The 17,782-nt window shown below is 41.4% G+C and overlaps 1 long non-coding RNA gene across 2 annotated transcripts; it reads left to right on the top strand.

The window, feature by feature from the left end:
* The first annotated feature begins 212 nt into the window (after positions 1-212).
* Positions 213-17,361, top strand: LOC113882938. 2 transcript variants are annotated; one of them, XR_003508492.1, is made up of 3 exons: positions 213-573; positions 7,816-7,926; positions 14,883-15,201. It is a non-coding gene; the product is annotated as an uncharacterized LOC113882938 (long non-coding RNA). The 2 variants fall into 2 exon arrangements; XR_003508491.1 differs by lacking the exon at positions 14,883-15,201 and adding an exon at positions 16,890-17,361 and having other exon boundaries at positions 214-573.
* Positions 17,362-17,782: the final 421 nt, after the last annotated feature.

Raw genomic sequence — 17,782 nt, 5'->3', positions numbered from 1 at the left:
TTTGTATTTCAAACTCCATTTTCTCATCTCAACTACTCTCCGTGGGCCATAGTTAGTTGCACTAAGTTAAGTCTGGGAATAGAAATTCCAGTTTGACCCCAGAAATCTTCCATGGGGTGGGGGGAGGGGGTGGTACAGAAGGAGAAGGGGCGGGAGCCGGCAGATGGAGGGGAAGGCGGGGAGGAGGCTGGGGGAGGCTCTGGGAGCCGGAGCCCCCCACCCGGAGCCCGCGGTGACGTAGATCTGGGCGCGGGGTGAGGCAGCCCTCGCCCACCGGGCTTTGGGCAGTGTTCCGCTGACCTCGTGACGATCCGCGGTGGACATGGGTTCCATCCAGGACCCGGACTGCGCTCTCAGGGGAGGCCGCGCCTCAGTCCAGGCGTTACCTTCCGCCGTGGCATTTCTCTCGGTGCCTGGTGCCTAACGTTCGCTAACGTAACCGGCTGCTGCAGCTCGGGGCCCTCTCCAACTTAGGGCATTTGCAACAGAAACTACTCCGGACGAGCGCCAAGGGAGGGGCTTGTGCCTGCAAAGCTGGACGCTCAGCCAGGGGCCATTCTGCATGTGTGCAATGTGAGTGCAGCCTGCATGCATGTATGATGTGTGTGCCTGTGCGTGTGTTTCCACGCAGGAAGGGGCTGGAGCGGGGGGGAGAGACAGGGAGGCAGCAAGAGGGCTGAGAAGCTTCGAGAGAAGGATCCCTGTTTATAAAATATGATTAATGATTTGCACTAACTCCGAGAGCGGGCTTGGAGAAGGTCGTTGACAATTCTTTCTGCTTTCAGCCTGAATGCCTAAGTGCGATGTATTCTTGATCAGATTTAAGTCCGATTCACAGAAAAGTATTGAAGTGCCCACCATTCTTGATCATGCAGAATAAACATGCACAAAATAAAGTGTCACGCATTGCAACTGATGACATGGATATTAATGTCATATAGAGACATACTGTCACACATACACAAAGAGATTAAAATTTGCATACTGGAAGCTTTAATGTTTTTTGGTCATATTTTGAAATGGATGTGAGTCCATGGTGAAAATCCTTGGGTCTGTTTAAGACAACAGTATTGCAATAATAACTTCCATGTGTGGAAAATTGACAAGTTAGACCAACAGTCAGTGAGCAAAACTTCCGCACTCCTCCTCATAAAATTGTGATTTTCCTGACTTGCCTTCTTTCTCTCACCCGCTTATCACCCACGTATGATTTCACTCAGGGCCACGCGGATTCTGCAATAATATTGATACTGTACTTTTAAGAGGTTTCCTTTCTACCCGCTTCTTTACAATGCATGCAGAATCTGAGAATGTAACTTGAGAGGCAGGAGGTACATCCTGGAAAATGGCAGCTTGAGGGCCAGGACGGTTTTGTTATGGTTTTGTTACTGTTGAGAGCGCCATTCCCGAGACCAGCGTGTTTACAGCACTGTTCGTTTGTCAACACACGATTTAAAAAATGGCATGAAAACAAAATATCTGAGTTCTCATACCACTTCTGTAACATACTTAGCGTTGTCAAAATGTCAACTGTTTAATATCTTCAAACATTTAAAGTCCCCACCAAAGGTTAAGAACACTGTTTCTGTAACTCCCTGAAATTCTCCAAATTCATTTTGGAGTGTCTAAGTAAATTAGACTATTTGGGTGGAAAGAAATCAGCAAGTCGAATGGACTAATGTTTGGATATATATTGGTTATTTATAATTTTATAACAAGAATTCTGGTTAGTGAAATAGATGGAGAAAAATACTTATCTTCTCTTGTTATTGTCCACTGAATTATTTGTACAGGATTTGGGGCTCTGTTCCTTCAAACTAAGGAAAATGGCATTTTAATGAAACAATGTTTAATTGCTTGTCTGCCTAAGTCAGGCAATGGTGTGTGATTGTTGGACATTTAGATCCGAAAGGTTCCTAAGAGACTCGACTAAATAGTTAAAAGTGAAAAACAAACAGATACAAAAAAAGAGAATCTTCTAAAAGGCCTTGTCTGTCTGAAAGCTGGAAGTGAAACTGTCTAAACTATAGTATGAAATCTAAGACACACTAAAAATATTTATTAAATATGCATGCTCAAAAATTTAAGTGCACTACTTATTAATGAATATTTAATGTTAAGTCTCTGCATGAATTTCTTGGGATTTTCTAAATTATATCTGAGAAAGGAGAGTGACATTGTGTACCTAAGACCAAGAGTAACCTTTAGCTCTCTGAACTAACTTAACTTTACAGATTTCAGAGTAGATTAGAGATATATTTGATATAAATTGTCAACTAGTAGTCCTCAATAAAGGCTGTTTTAAGAACAGTACATATGCTGCCTGCTTTTATACTATTTGGAGTAGGTAACAATTTCACGTATAAATGGAACACATTAGTGCAATCCTAACTTGCTGTTTTTTCCTGAAATCTTTCCCTTTCGTAGAACCTGGGGACTCAGAGATTACAACTCTGTGTTTAGATTATGGAGGAAGAGAAAACAGCCCGTCAGCATGAGTGGTTCAGTATGGAATTCAGCATATGGTGATCCCGTGCCCTGATGGGAGGCGAAGTTGTGATTATATTCTAAATAGTCCTTACAAAATGGTTTCAGCCTGCTGGAATCTGAGCCTAACCAACAGAGTATTTTTCATCTTGGTGTTGAAAATGATTTCAATTGTTTCTTAAATTTTAATTCTCTGGAAGGTGATGAATACTGTAGTAGTGAAATAGACACTATACATTTCTCCTAAACACACACAGACACACACACACCATTATCTCTAACGTGATCCTTGCCCAGGTTCTCCCAGCTTGTCACTGAGCTGCTTCCTCTGGGACCATCTTTTGTGTAACTTTAAGAATCTGGGGTCAGTCTGTCTGGGCTTAGTTGGTCATGGTGGAAACCTGCATGTTGTTTGAAAGACTTTCGTGACGATTTCTTCATCTCTCCGTGGTATCCGAGCCTGAAGTCACCTTTCTAAGGTGCCTACCTGAATTTCTCAATAGTTTGATAATCAGCCAGTCATCTCTTCCAGATCTGTGCAAAATGGACCCAGATGCATGTACAGAGAAAGCCTTCCTTATCTTCCCCCACGCCAGAAACCCTAGCCTTCCCAGGGAATCAGCTATTTAAACAATCTGTCCTGGTTTCCTGCTCAGAGGAAAACTCCACGATGACCCCCTAATCCTATTCTTATTGCAACATGGGTTCTCTTTTCCTTTGGGCACCTATTTTGGTTAACGACACAGATGTCATTAATAACTTTCAGTCACAGTGTTCGTGTAGATCCACAGTGGAGGCCAAAGCATCATGGCAAACACACTCTCAGTCGCAAGGATTCACAGGCACGCTGTCTCACAGTCTGCAGTTTGGGATGATTCCATCAGGAATTCCCAGCAGATGGGGGGCCCTCAGAACGGCTCCTCATTTCAACTTTAATCAAAGGGTCTCGGCAACAGCTGGCTGCAGCAGAGCTGATACAGAATTCCCCAGATGTGGTTTGTGACAGCATGTCTTCTTGGAAAGAGAGGAAGTAGGCCACAGAACAGTCTTCACTGAAGGAAAGACAAGTTCAGGGAGGACCCCTTCTTGGGAAAAATTTCCTGTGTTAGAGAAGGGAGGGAGTATTTTCCTCGGCACCTCTTCTTATAATCCCCACAGTATGTTAATAACTTAACAGATAGGTTGTTATTAACAGCAGATGTTCTTACAGCAGCAAAACCATTGACTTTCTCTGCCCCCAGATCTCATTATGTTTCCCCATGCATCACTGATTCCATGTGCACATTGATGCAAACTTTTCTAAGAGAACTGAAAATAAAATACGGGAAGCTGCAACATCTCTTTGCTGGGTTGTCAGATGCACTTGTAAAGAGACCACGGTGGGAACAAATGCTCAGAAACCTTTGCCTGAGGTCTCATCGGGCACCTCACAGAGTACAGTTTGAAGGAAAACAGAGTTCGGCATTTACGTGGTCGATGGTATTAGAATCAGCACAGTAAGAAAAGAAGGAGTTGTCAGGATATGGATGAATCAATGTCATAATTAACAAGTCAAGACATTTTGTTGATGAGGAGAGCTGGGTACAATTTTTTTTAGTGGCTTTTTATTACATAAAATAGATATAACATTTTGCTATGTCTATTTTTAGGCATTCGATTCAAAGGCATTAAGTACATTCGCAGTGTTGAACAACCATCATCACAGCACCATCCATCTCCAGAACATTCTGTATCTTTTAAAACTGAAACTCTGTCCCACTCCCCACCCCCCTCCCTGGAGCCTGGGGCCAGGGTGTCTATGAATTTTCTGTGTCTATGAATTCGACTCCTCTAGGGAACCTCCTGTCAGTGGGATCTCACACTATCTCTCCTTCTGTGTCAGGCTTATTTCATTGAGCATAGCATCCTCAAGGTCCATCCATGCCGTAGCATGCAACGAGGTGCGATTCTTCCTTCTTTGTAAAAAATGTAGTGTTTATATATACAGGTGGGTAAGAACTTTGCCAAGTAAACTGATTAACCAAGTGACTATAATCTCAACAAAAACCATTCTCGAAAATGTATCTTCTCTTATCTGTCTGTCTTGGCTTGTCTTTGCCTCCTTAGAAGTTTCAAGAGAAATACGAAAAGAAGCTGCATCTTCTTACCAAACGCAAACCCATGCAGTGGAAACTACACAAAGCAAACTTGAGGCTAAATTGAAGTTAACTACTTGCTGGCTAGTATTTTCATGGTTGACTGATGACTCATAACCAGGCCATGTCCCCCTTAAAATGGAGGAAGCATATTAAAAATAAGAAAATTAAAAATTAAAACCAATAAAAACAAACAGTGAAGTTGATATACCAGGCACCCGAAATGAGTTCATGAAGGCAGCCAGGCTTCTGGCTTGAAGGAAAACCACTGGTTAAGAGGGTCTGTCTTTGTGGGGTTGGAACCAGGGCTCCTGTGTGTCTCGGGGGCCTTGGGGCCCGGCTATGAGCCGATATTCAGTTCTAGGGCGCATGGAAGTGTTTTGGTATGCCCCCCAGTAGATAGAGAACCCGTGGCATTCATTTTAACCTGGGGGCCAGGATGACATTTTTGAGAGAGATCAGTGGTTGAATCTCTTATTGAACCACTAACCTGTACTCACTGAGCCACCAAAAAGCTTTTGCTCTTCACAGCAGCATCTTGGTGATTGGGTCGGATGGTGACTTGGGGGAGTCGTGTCAGATCGCTGAGACAGCTTATACAATGAACCATTTTAAAAATATTTCAGGTAGGCTGTCATCATTGAAAGCACATGATGACAGAAGTTAATTTTTAAATTCTGGTTTAGCACAGCAGTGCCTGCCTTCCCTTGTTCATTCCACATTCTCTACTCTAAGCCAAGTACTAGATTAGGTGCTTATTTAAAAAGAATATTTACTATATAGGAACTTACATTTTATGTCTTTTAATCCTCACAAGAGCCCCACGAGGTAGGCGCCACTATCGTCCCATTTCACGGATGCTCGAGTTCAGAGTTGGCGACCCCACCCAGCTGGGAGGGCTGACGAGCCCAGGGAAAGCATCACTAACCCACCCACCAACCAGAGCACACAGTCTCAGTGACTTCACAGAGGATTCTAAGGTGCAGCTTCCTAGCCCCAACACAAAGAGGGGATACTGTTCTTCACAAGATTTGCACGATCTAAAAAATGAGAAGTCCATTTTTTCCACCAAAAAAAAACATTATATCCTAATACTTGTATCTAAGTGAAATTTCTCCTACACTCTCTCAAAAAGAAGAGATTTCAGTCTGTAATGGACTGCATTCCCAAAAATAGTTGGGAAAAAAAATCCGTAGTGTTCCTCACTGTATTTTGGAGGTGAGACTATCAACCTATAATTTAGGAAGAATTTACATGAATTACCTGATATACAAAGTGGGAATTCCACTTCAAGTTATTAGGAACAAGAAAAATGTGCGATCACTTGAAATTGTTTAATAGTGTGTTCATGCGGAGAAATGTAAGTTCTTTTCTGAATAAATATGCATGTTCTTCCTCATCATATAGCTGCTGATGTAATCAATATTATAAAAGTATACATTCCTTTAATACATTGTTTTAAAATAGCTGAAGACATCAGAAATGTTATCCTAAACTGTATTAGTACTCTTGGAAAGGAGATCATTTCTAGAACCATTTGATTTTTCCTCATTGATTTTCGTTTTTTTCTTTCAACTGTCCAAGTCATTTTATTTTTTTTGTTATTGTTGTTGAAGTACAGTTGATTTGCAATGTTGTGTTAATTTCTGCTGTACAGCGAAGTGATTCAGTTTTATATGTCTCAGTGATAAAGAATCCACCTGCCAACGCAGGAGATGCAGAAGACTTGGGTTTGATCCCTGAAATAGGAAAATCCCCTAGAGAAAGAAAGGGCAACCCACTCCAGTAGTCTTGCCTGGAAAATCCCATGGACGGGGAGCCTGGCAGGCTGCAGTCCATGGGACTGCAAAGAATCGGACGTGACTAAGCGACTGAGCACGCACACATATATATGTGTGTTTATATATTCTTTTTCATAGGGTTTTCCATTATATTTTATCCCGGAATATTGGGTATAGCTCCCTGTGCTATGCAGTAGGACCTTGTTAGTTATCCATTCTGTATGTGTGGTTTTGCATCTAGTAACCCCACCCTCACTGATTTTCAAACACTTGTTTATCTTCATAAAATTCCACTGGTATAGTCGAGCTTAGCCAAATATTGGATTTAAACCCTAAACTGCAATAAGAAATGTTTCCATTGAATACCTGATCTAGAGGTTTTCTACTTGTTGGGAAATGTAAGCTCCACCCCCGCCAGGCTCTTTGCCCACGTCCCTGGGCAGAGATCAGATTCCCTGGGGCCACAGACCCTCTGGCTGCAGAACTTGTCAGCACTGGCTTCTCCCTGGCTAACTCCAAACTACCCAGCCCTGCCTCCTGCCGCCAGCCAGGCCTCCCCACGGTCCTGGGTTGGCAGAAACTTCTGGGGCATTTGAGTAACACGACACACACTTTCTTCTTTACTTCCTACAGCTTAAGCCCTTTGGTTTCTAGAAAGCCTTTATTTAAAATAAATACAGAAAAGATGTGTTACACTGTGAGTTACAATACAATACAATACAATCATCCATTAAGTACCAAACTCTGTTCAAACAAGGTTCATGGACAGACTGACAAATTTACAAAAGCGAGGAAATTCAGAGAGGAGGGGCCGCCATTCAGCGGGGTCTCCCCGTTGTGCAGCCAAAGTGGGCCAAGACAGCGGCTTGTGGCTTTCTCTTTTTTGCTCGACTTTATCATACTTCAGTAAAGTGGGGTGGGGGTAGAAATAAAGCAGTCCTTAAAAATGAAAGGGTTTTCTATATGTCATGCCTTTTTTTAAAAAAATAAGTTATCCCATATTTACTGGGCAGAAAACAATATTCTACTTTTCAACCCCTCCCCTACACTTTTTTGAGTTTATTTTTGCAACTGAGCTTATCTAGTTGTTTATGCTAGGGCTTTCTAGATTGAAGCACAGAAAAAACTTTTAGGCAAACTGATCGTAAACTTCCAGCCTAGGCCTTCTGTTCATTAGGACACATCACTAAAACATGGTTTTAGCAATATTTCTCATGGTAAAAGACATTTCTTTAGAACAATACAAAAAAAAGTCTAATGGGAAAAAAAACCTGTATCTGTAAAGTATTATATAGATAACTGTTAAATTTCATCTTATATTTTTATCTTATTTTTGAATGCAAAGATGTGCTTACAGTTACCTCCAAATGAACATTTGATGAAATTTTCTTTCAATCCCAACACCACCAAAGGATTCCGAAAATTCGCGCTGGAAGAAGCTATAATGGGATCAATGTCTCTCTGCGCCACGACACATCATTGTGCCGTCTAACATCACCCTTCCTTGCTGTGCAAAATTGCAGGTAAGCTGATGGTGTGAACACATGACTTACTCATTTCAATACTGTTTTAGTCTTGATTAACCAACAGGGAATAAACACTGACCATCTACACAAAGGACTGTAAAAAGTTTGGTCATCTAATACTCGGAGAAAAAATATAGAAACCAAGTAAAAAACAAAACTTTGCTCAATAAACACTGCAGAAACACTTATTTCCAAACTGTGATGGGAATTTCATATGTATTAGTCTTGTCCATGTTCAAATGCAGTCATAAAAACCCCATGACTGCTCTCTTTTGTGTGTGGAGATACCTACCTTCGAACTCAAAAGTTAACAAGCAGAGAATGCCATAGACAAGAAGGTAGGAACCATGAATTATAGATGATTTTTTACAAGTGAAAAAAATGAGTGTTTATTGTGGGATGTCTAATCTTCCAGCAACCGAGGCGTGTTGCTGTTTTGAGTCTGTGGTCCCCACGCCAGCTGTGATCAGAACAGAAGACCATCATATTCCTTCTAAAGTAGAAGTAGAGAGTTTGTCTATGGAATTACAATAATTACACATGCTACATTTTTAAAAGATTATTCCATTTAGTTTAATTCTGCTCACAGTGCAAAGTGAAATGACTCACAAGTATCAACTCCTTTAAAAGTTGAAAACTTATAGCAAAGTGGTTATGTTTCTTTGTGGTGCAGTCATTTAGAAGCAGAATTGTTTTGAATTCATATAATGTGTTTAAGAATCATGTGTCTGAGAGTAGAGCTCTTAAAATCCATTTGTCCCATGTACACAGGAAAGATTTTCCTCCAGTTGTGTTGCTCTGCCCTGTTATGAAAGTTTCAGTTCAGTTCAGTTCAGTCGCTCAGTCGTGCCCGATTCTTTGCGACCCCATGAATCGCAGCATGCCAGGCCTCCCTGTCCATCACCAACTCCTGTTTAGGGCAGAATAATATCCTTGTTCTGGGCTCCCCAGGTGACTGAATCCTGCCACCAATGCAGGAGATGGGTTTGATTCCTAGGTCGGGAAGATCCCCTGGAAAAGGAAATGGCAACCCACTCCAGTATTCTTGCCTTAAAAAAAAAAACAAAACCCTTGGACAGAGGAGCCTGGTGGACTACAGTCCATGGGGTTGCAAAAAGTCAGACATGACATGAGTAACCGGGCACACATGTCCTTGTCGTATTCTCTATAGTTTCTAAACTGGACACAGAGAAATTTTAATAAAGAGTGCTGATTCTTTCTCTAGACAAGATTTTCTTGCAAAATATGGCAGTCAGTGATGAGCTGCAAATTTGGAATAATTCCTGGTAGGAGTCAACTCTCTCCACCAGTGTCAATGCCACGCATGATAATAACCTGAACACTCTTCAAAAAAGAAAAGAAAAAAAAAAAAAGAATGATATTCAACAAAATTTAAGAGACTAATGGAACACAAAAACAGCTGACTTTAAATACACCCACTACCAGTAAAACCACACACACGCTGTAAAGGCCCGGGTCATGGGGACTGCAGAAGGAAGGTGGACTTCCAGGCACTGGGCGGCCACCAAAGCACTTTCAACCACAGAAGGACACGATCAGATATGTTCCTGAAGATGACTGATCCCATGAGAAGGAAGATTTAGTGTCAGAGAAATCCAATAAGAGCTAAGTGCTCACCAAACTTGAAAATCAAAATCCCGAGGTTGGGCAGAAGATGGGGGTCCAGAAAGGACACTGGAAAGGAGAAAGGCCTGCGGAGTGCTGTCTAGGGGCGGAAGAGGCCGCCTGGGGAAGAAAGAAGGGCCGAAGGGGTCAGACCGCGCCGCGCCCTCCGATTCAAAGACCTGGGAGAGGCTGGCGGTGAGATCCTACGTGGAAGGGCGCTGGGGTCCAGGCCGAGGTCTCTCTATCTCTGTGGTCCTGATGAGTGTGTCTGACGGGACGCAGAGGTGTCAGAAGAAGTGACGACAGGGCTCCGGAGGCTGAGGACGTACAAGGCACCAGGCTTCTGGAACACCGCCGTGGGCTCCCGGTGCGCGGCCACTGGGGCGGACGCGGCCGGGGAACACGGTCAGCGCGGTGCGGGCGTGCCGGCACCAGCACAGGCTCCGCCAGCCGCCCTGCGCCCAGCGCGCCCCGGGACCTCTTCTCCAAAGGCCTGTCCCGAGGCCCTGCACGTCGTGGCTGCTGGGCCACCTGCCCCAGCGTTTGTCCTCCTGTCCTTCAGGCCGGAGACCCATCCTGACGCTTACTCTAGACCTTGTGCCTCATTCTGTGGATGTCCCTGCTGCCTCCCTAATGAAAATCCCCCAAAAATGTAGCACGGAGCTGTATGTTTTCCTCTCACCAAGCTTTGGCCAACCTCAGGGCCTGGATTCTTCTTCTGAACCACAGACTAAATGAAATTAAAAAAAAAAAAAAGTTTAAAAGAAGACAAGGGAGAGAAGCAAGGATACCTAAAGAAACCAGAAATAAAACATGTTACTACATTAAGTTGTAAAAATATTTAAAAACCTATCTGGAAGAATAATCTCCCTAAATGTCAAGACCAGGGGAAACAGATTTTTAAAAACTTGCTGGGAGTCCCCTGGCAGTCCAGTGGTTAGAACGTGGTGCTTTCACTGCTGGGGCTCAGGTTCAGTTGCTGATTGAGGAACTAAGCTCTTGAAAGCCATGCAGCGTGGCTAAAAAAGGAAAAAACATGTTGAGATTTTTGTTTGTGTTGGACAGAAAAAAGAAGCATTCATATATATGTTCAAACTTTAGGAGTAACAACTTGAAAAGGAATCAAAAGGAGGAAAATTTGCTCAAAACTAACAGAAATTTGGAGAAATCATGATAAACAGAAAATACACAGAGTAAAAAGGGTTTATATTAAGATTGAAAATAAATGAGAAGTGAGAGTCTAAGATCTAGTTATATGCTATTCATGAGAGACAATTATAAAACAAAATAAGAAGTATGAAAGAGTGGACATCCAGCAAGTATTAATAAGAATGAATTAAATGTAATAATAGAAACAGCAGATGAAATAGAATTTATGATGAGAAGGAATAAAAGGGATAGTTCAAACTGGTAAAAGTTACAAGATTAGAGTCATGGATATTTAGATACCTAACACTATAAAGATGGTGTGATCACTGACCTAGAGCCAGCCATCCTGGAATGTGAAGTCAAGTGGGCCTTAGAAAGCATCACTACGAATAAAGCTAGTGGAGGTGATGGAATTCCAGTTGAGCTATTCCAAATCCTGAAAGATGATGCTGTGAAAGTGCTGCACTCAATATGCCAGCAAATTTGGAAAACTCTGCAGTGGCCACAGGACTGGAAAAGGTCAGTTTTCGTTCCAATCCCAAAGAAAGGCAATGCCAAAGATGCTCAAACTACCACCCAATTGTACTCATCTCACGCGCTAGTAAAGTAATGCTCAAAATTCTCCAAGCCAGGCTTCAGCAGTATGTGAACCGTGAACTTCCTGCTGTTCAAGCTGGTTTTAGAAAAGGCAGAGGAACCAAAGATCAAATTGCCAACATCCGCTGGATCATGGAAAAAGCAAGAGAGTTCCAGAAAAACATCTATTTCTGCTTTATTGACTATGCCAAAGCCTTTGACTGTGTGGATCACAATAAACTGTGGAAAATTCTGAAAGAGATGGGAATACCAGACCACCTGATCTGCCTCTTGAGAAATTTGTATGCAGGTCAGGAAGCAACAATTAGAACTGGACTTGGAACAACAGACTGGTTACAAATAGCAAAAGGAGTTTGTCAAGGCTGTATATTGTCACCCTGCTTATTTAACTTATATGCAGAGTACATCATGGGAAACGCTGGACTGGAAGAAACACAAGCTGGAATCAAGATTGCCTGGAGAAGTATCAATAACCTCAGATATGCAGATGACACCACCCTTATGGCAGAAAGTGAAGAGGAACTCAAAAGCCTCTTGATGAAAGTGAAAGTGGAGAGTGAAAAAGTTGGCTTAAAGCTCAACATTCAGAAAATGAAGATCATGGCATCCGGTCCCACCACTTCATGGGAAATAGATGGGGAAACAGTGGAAACAGTGTCAGACTTTATTTTTCTGGGCTCCAAAATCACTACAGATGGTGACTGCAGCCATGAAATTAAAAGACGCTTACTCCTTGGAAGGAAAGTTATGGCCAACCTAGATAGCATATTGAAAAGCAGAGACGTTACTTTGCCAACAAAGGTCCGTCTAGTCAAGGCTATGGTTTTTCCTGTTGTCATGTATGGATGTGAGAGTTGGACTGTGAAGAAGGCTGAATGCCAAAGAATTGATGCTTTTGAACTGTGGTGTTGGAGAAGACTCTTAAGACTCTCTTGGACTGCAAGGAGATCCAACCAGTCCATTCTGAAGGACATCAGCCCTGGGATTTCTTTGGAAGGAATGATGCTAAAGCTGAAACTCCAGTACTTTGGCCACCTCATGCGAAGAGTTGATTCATTGGAAAAGACCCTGATGCTGGGAGGGATTGGGGGCAGGAGGAGAAGGGGACGACAGAGGATGAGATGGCTGGATGGCATCACTGACTCGATGGACATGAGTCTGAGTGAACTCCGGGAGTTGGTGATGGACAGGGAGGCCTGGCGTGCTGCGATTCATGGGGTCACAGAGAGTCGGACACGACTGAGTGACTGATCTGATCTGAACACTATAAAGCAAACACTAAAAAATATCAAGAAAATAGACAAATCATCAGTTATATTAAAGGACTTAACACACATCTAACAGAAATCACAGGGTGAAGAAACAAACATAGTTGAAAATGACCCAATTCATAAGGTTGAGCTAATATGGAATGTTGTAGCTAATGAAGGGAGAAGACACCCTCTCTTCAAATAGTTAGGAAACAGTCATTTTAAAGAAAAAAAAAAGCCAGGGAAAACTACAGATAAATTCCAAAGTGCAGAAATCATACAGGCATTTTTCTGAGCCATATGCAGACAACTTTAACGATACAGAGATAGCCAACCACCTAATATAAAAAAGTAATTAAAAATTGAACAAAAATTTTGAATACCTTATATAATATAAATTTAAAGATTTTTAAAAGAAAAACCAGTTGAAAATTACTAACTACTTAGAAAAAAAAGAAATAACAGCTCTGCATATCAAAGTGTTAAACAGGAATACATTTATTATAAACTACATGAAATAAGATTTCAACTCAGGAAGCTGTCTAAAAAAATGAAATAAAATCAATCTTAAAAAAGTAGAAGAAAAAGAGTAAAAGTCAAACAACTTAATGAGGTAGACAAAAATAATAGTAATCAGTAATTGAGTTCAACAGAAAAACTAAAAAAATTAACAGATGAACACTGGCAGGTCTAATCAAGAAACAGAGAAAATACGCATAATCAACCATTCAGTTCAGTTCAGTTCAGTCGCTCAGTCATGTCCGACTCTTTGCGACCCCATGAACTGCAGCACGTCAGGCCTCCCTGTCCATCACCAACTCCCGGAGTTCACCCAAATTCATGTCCATCGAGTTGGTGATGCCATCCAGCCATCTCATCCTCTGTCATGCCCTTCTGTCCCTCCCAGCATCAGTGTCTTTTCCAATGAGTCAACTCTTCACATGAGGTGGCCAAAGTATTGGAGTTTCAGCTTTAACATCAGTCCTTCCAATGAACACCCAGGACTGATCTTTAGGATGGGCTGGTTGGATCTCCTTGCAGTCTAACAGACTCTCAAGAGTCTTCTCCAATATCACAGTTCAAAAGCATCAATTCTTTGATGCTCAGCTTTCTTCACAGTCCAACTTTCACATCCATACATGACCACTGGAAAAACTATAGCCTTGACTAGACAGATCTTTGCTGGCAAAGTATTAGGAATAAAAAATATGAAAATAATTTTAATTATAGAAGAATAAATGTGTTTATATCAATAAATTTAACAATTCAAAAGAAAAAATTTTTCCAAAAATTTTAAGGAACATAAGTTACCAAATTTGGCTTAAAGAATAAGTAGCAACCTTCAATAAATAAGTGATTACAAGAGAATTTGGAAATAAAATCAGATCTATTTTAAATGCATAAGAATAAATGGTTTTATGGAGTTGGCTCACTTAAAATTTTTAAATTACAGAAATAAGAGATGCTCATTTGAAATAAAATAGTCAAACATATGTAGGTATAGACAGTAAAAAGATTAGCTCCCCACCCCCTCCTTTATCCAAATGCCAATGCCTAGGATTAACCCTATTAACCACAAACAGGCAAATGTGTCTCTCACTATATATATGGTCTTCCCTGGTGGCTTAAATGGTAAAGAATCTGTCTGTAGTGCGAGAGACCCAGATTCGATCCCTTGGTCAGGAAGATGAATATGTATTTTACAAAAAAAGAGATGTTGCAGCACATATAGTTCCACACTTGCTGTTTAACTTCAACCGCATATCATGACATCATCCATGTCATGACATCATCCATGTCATGACATCATCCATGTCATGACATCATCCATGTCATGACATACACACAGAATCCATCTCAACGGATGCACCACGATGTTCTGCGGAATACTTCACGTTCGGCGCTCCCTGGCTTCAAAGACATAAACATCCACAGACGGTCATTCAACCACCTGGAGAAATCTCTCCCACCAGATGGTTCAGGGAAAAGTCTCCCTGTGAAACAAGAGAACAAGGTCCTTTTTTGCTGCCCACAAGCACTGGGGGAATGATCAAGTCCAGGGTGCAGACTAATAGTGAAAACCAATTTGAAGTAAAAACTCTCCAGGTTAGCTTGACCATTTAAAAAATATACACATACCCGCCCAAACCCTGCCTTTTTTTTCTGTATAAAAAATTGCTGATCATGTTTCGCCTTCAGCTCAGGACCAACCTACACGTCCTTCTGGGAGGACTTAGGCAAGTTCTCTCCCCCAAGTGTCTACCATGATGCTCCAAGTTCAACCACTGACAAGTGGTCACTTAGTCCTTCTGCGTGTTCTTTCCCCCCCAGATCATTCACTGAAGTGCAAATACCAAGAGTGTCCAGCCATGTCTTGATGAGCCATGATCCCTTTCTGAGGCCTTGGGCTGAGAACTAGAAAGAATGAGACCCTTTCTTGGAAGGACACATGTGGAAAAGGAAGATATCAAACACGGAAGTGAGGCTGGGTCCACCCTGTGGGATTCTACCAGATGCCTGTGGAAGGTCACGAACAGCAGAGGCACAGGCTCCAGGAACACTAAGAATAGGACCAATTTATCTGACTCTTTGTGACCCCACGGACTCAGCTCACCAGACTCCTCTGTCCATGGGATTTTCCAGGCAAGAACACGGGAATGGATTGCCATTTCCTTCCCCAAGAAGACTGATTAAAGTTTTTTTCCATTTTTTTTACAATATCCCCAGATGTATTACAAGGGATATGAGTCATGTGTGACCACTGCAGTTTCTCTTCCTTTACCATTTTGTTGGAGGGAATTCTCTGGCCATCCAGTTGTCAGGGCTCTGTGCTCTCACTGCTGGGGCCTGAGTTCAATCCCAAGAAGGGGAACTAAGATCCCGGAAGCTGAGTGGCACAGCCGAAAAAAAAACAAACAGAAAAAAACATTTTATTGGAATCATCCAAAAACCATGCTTCCCTGCTTCATACTAAAAAGGTTAGGATGTTTTCAACAAATGGTGGTGAGACAACTGGATATGAACATTCTAAAGATTGAAGGTAGACTCCTTCGTTAAGTATACCCCAAAATTAACTCAAAATGGATCATAGACGTAAGTGTAAGTGCTGAAACTATAAAACTCTCAGAAGAAAATACATATTAAAACATCATGAACTTGAGGATGGGCCGTCTTCTTAGATATAACACTACAGGCAAAAGCAAAAACAGACAAATTAGATCCAACCACAATGACAACAGACACTATCAAAAAAGTGAAAAGAACTCACAGAATGAAAGAAAATATTTGTAAATCATATTTCATACTGATAAGGGACCTGTGTATGGTATATGTAAGGAAGGCTGACAACTCAGTTATTCAAAGACCAATAACCCTATTTAAAAATGGGCAAGGAATATGACTAGATATTTATCCAAAGAAAGTATGCAAATGGCCAAGAAACACAAGAAAAAATGCACAACCTCAGTAGACATTAGGGAAATGCCAATCGAAACCACAACAAGATACCATGTCTTACCCACCACAAGAGCTAAAATGAAAAGACAGATAATAACAAGTGTGAACAAGGATGCGTTGAATCCTCACTGCTGGTGGGAATGTAAAACGGTGCAGTCACTTTGGAAAACATCCAGGCAGTCCCTCCAAAGGTTAAACACAGAGTTACTACGACCCAGTCATCCCACGTGGATATTCTAAGAGTCATTACTCATAACAGCCAAAAAGGGGAAACAGTCAAAGGCGTTCCATCGATGAATGCATAAACAGTATGTGCTATAAAAACACAATGAAACACTATCCAGTCATGAAAAGGGAATGAAGCTGACATTCACACCATAGCCTGGCTGTTCCTCTGAGCAGCATATGATGCTTGGGGGAGGCCAGGCACCAAAAGCCACATAGTGTACGATTCCACTCTCACAAAACGTCTAAGATAGGCAAATCCATAGAAAGTGGAAGAGGGATTTCCAGGGGTGGGGGCCTTGGGAGAAAAGGGGAGGGGATGCTGTCGGGTGTGGGGTGGTGAACAGGTTTGGGTTCCAGACAGATGTGACGGTTGCACTCCACTGTGTACATGACATAATGTACCGAATGTACATTTAAATGCTGCATGCACACGCAATGCACAGCTTAGATAGGTGAGTTACGCGACATGTGAATTATATCTCAATAAGGTTGCTATTAAAGAAATGTCAGGGTCATTATCAATGGTCTTGGTCTGTTATGCACAAAAAGGGATTTAATGGCCTGAAAGACAATGTATCTTCCTAGGTATTATATTATATTACAAATAATTTTTTCTCAAGTGTGCCCTACTTGCTTGATCTTCTGGTCATTTAGAGAAGGATCCATGTCACAGTTGTGAAGAGAGACAGCCTGGCACCTGAAGGAGAGAGATGGAAGGAATGCCCTCTTGCCCTGAAGCTGTGTGACCTTTGGCAAGTCACTTAACTTCTCTGGGCCTTAACTCATCTGAAAAATGAGAAGCCAGAACTAAATAAATTCACCCACATTATAATTCTGTGATTCAGATTTAAAAGGGCATATGTAAATATAAACATAATTATGAAAGCAAAACATATTGTATTTGTTATTTTTTTAAATATGTGACAACATGTGAATCAGTGTTTGTCTTGTATGATGGGTTATATTAGCGTTTTACCCTGGTACGTTTCTCAGTTCTTCCAGAACACAAGAATATTTAATTTTATTAAATATTTAATCCATTATTATTTTATTAATAATTTAATTTTAATATTTAATCCCTTGAAAAAATATTTTAAGTGTTGAATTGCATGTATTAAAATGTGATAACTTGATTGAAATACAAGTCTGTGGAATCTACAAATACAGATGCAAGACATTTGTGATTTTTCCAACCCCTGGGTCTTTTTAAAGTTGGAATTTTCTATAGCGAGTTAAGCTTTCTTTGTTTAAATGTGTTCTTCGTTTTCAGATTGATTGTAGTCCTTGGCGCATAGCTTTGATTCTCACAATGTCTGTGCATGTGCTAACTTAATTTACACAAAGAGAGAGAGGGGCTCTTAGTACATCTTTCCCAATAAAAGGGAATAAGTAGAAAAATACTTCATCCTGCACTTTCATATGCAAAACCTGATTATATGCAATAGGTCTGTGCTAATGACAAGACGAAAGCTGCGGTAAAATAATTTATGATATACATTCAGTCATATTCCAGTGAAGGAAGTAGTCAAATGGTGATGACTGCTTTT

Source organism: Bos indicus x Bos taurus, chromosome 24 (assembly GCF_003369695.1).
Source record: "Bos indicus x Bos taurus breed Angus x Brahman F1 hybrid chromosome 24, Bos_hybrid_MaternalHap_v2.0, whole genome shotgun sequence".
In the NCBI taxonomy this organism is placed as follows: domain Eukaryota; kingdom Metazoa; phylum Chordata; class Mammalia; order Artiodactyla; family Bovidae; genus Bos; species Bos indicus x Bos taurus.
The sequence above is the reverse complement of the archived record's forward strand: the minus strand, read 5'-3'. Positions and strand labels throughout refer to the sequence as shown.